The sequence below is a fragment of the Chrysochloris asiatica genome, unplaced genomic scaffold (genome assembly GCF_000296735.1).
Source record: "Chrysochloris asiatica unplaced genomic scaffold, ChrAsi1.0 scaffold00427, whole genome shotgun sequence".
In the NCBI taxonomy this organism is placed as follows: Eukaryota; Metazoa; Chordata; class Mammalia; order Afrosoricida; family Chrysochloridae; genus Chrysochloris; species Chrysochloris asiatica.
This window is the reverse complement of record NW_006408945.1, coordinates 1,146,928-1,148,599: the sequence shown is the minus strand read 5'-3', so window position 1 is coordinate 1,148,599 and position 1,672 is coordinate 1,146,928. Positions and strand designations below refer to the sequence as shown.

Sequence of the window (1,672 nt, the reverse complement as noted above, 5' to 3'; positions counted from 1 at the left end):
TTCCTTCACAATTTGAAAAGTACTAACATGAGGCACTAGCTGCTCAGTGAATGTTTAATGGATGAATCAATGAATAAATAAAATTTGGAAAATAGGTGAATAGATCAACATGATTAAACCAACCTAAGTGTTACCATAAAAAAGGAACAAGTAGCTTTCTTCAGTGTAATTTCTGTTTTTATGTGTACTTTTCCAATGTTTGACTGATGGTCCTCATGAAGCACAAGTGATCTGAGGTGTAATTTAGGAATAGTGAATCAAATCTGTAATACAGCTTAAAAGAAAGACTTGAAAACATCAATCCAGAAGAGAAGTGATAGGCTGCAATAAGGACTTATAGCACATACAGTTTAAAAGTCATGTTCGTCAATAATTCATCGATACTCTTAAAAGAACTCTTAGCATAACCTTATCTATTCTGCACCACTAATCAATTGTACGTGAGGTTGCTGGGACACAGTTTTGTTAACAGACCTCTGAAAGGTTTCATTTGCCTAGTGAGTTACTTACAAAAGTGGAATTCAAATAATTTTCTATATTCTCAGTAGTGCTAAGATAAAAGAAATGTACATATAATTAGAAAAGAAGAGATTGACTATTGGGGACAACTAGCAGTCACCTCTAACGGTTCGTTTATGAATTCATTTTAAATAAAATAAAATAGACAAGCATTACCAGATTTCTTAAGTGGCAAAATATAAATACTTTTTAAAAAACACATTAAAAGTAGTATTGAAAGTACTATATTTATAGTTGGTCATCAAAATTACTGCACTGATCTTTTGGGCATAGAACCCAATGAATACCTATATTACATTATTTTCATCATTCCTAAAAAAATATGTAAAAACATATTACCGAAGCAAAATGAAGCTTGCTTGGCCCTGAAGAATGAAACACATTTATCTCATGGTAATTTTAGTGGAAAAAAGGATTGAGTAAGATGGATAATTTTCTGTAACAGGTGTAGGGATTTTTTTGAGTGTATTATTTAGTGCCTTTGCATAAAAGCCAGAAACAAATTATCATTTTGCCTCTTCTGTGAAAGCTATTTTACGAATCTTTGAGGAAAAAATGATTCAGGGATAAAACTTTGGGGTAGTCTGGCTTGCACAGATTTTAACTAGCACAGAAAACCGGATGGACTATATATACTATCGATGTTGTTATTGTTAAGTGCTGTCAAGTCTGTTCCGAATCATAGCGACCCTGTATAGGGTTTTGGAGGAACAGCTGACGAGCTTGAATTACCGACTTTGTGGTTTAAACGGACTTTGAAGTTGAACGCTTATTCTGGGGCGCCACACCAGTACAGTAATCTATAAATACTGCTGTTTACTATAAAGATTTCTGAACAAGTTTAGAAAATTATGGAAGAGGTTATATAATTTTCCCTACTAGTCAGCCAGCATTTTGAAACCCAATGAAATATCAACACCATGTGTTCTAAAAAGTAAGAGTCTATTTGTTAGCTTATACGGGAAAAAAAGGTGAAAGGATAAAAATTATGCATGCTGAAATAAATTTGCTGAATCTATTAAATTTGACAATTGACAAAAAATACAAGTGAATTTCTCATAGCAATAGTTCAGAATGTATTTTTGCAATAAAATGTGTGTTTATAACAAAGTGTTGTTGTTGTTAAGTGCTGTCGAGTTGTTTCTGACCAATA

The 1,672-nt window shown here is 32.5% G+C and overlaps 1 protein-coding gene across 1 annotated transcript in view; it reads left to right on the top strand.

Moving 5' to 3' along the window:
• GRID2 (glutamate receptor, ionotropic, delta 2) overlaps positions 1-1,672 on the top strand; it is a 992,360-nt gene that overhangs the window by 394,689 nt on the left and 595,999 nt on the right. The gene's annotated exons all lie outside the window — the stretch shown is intronic.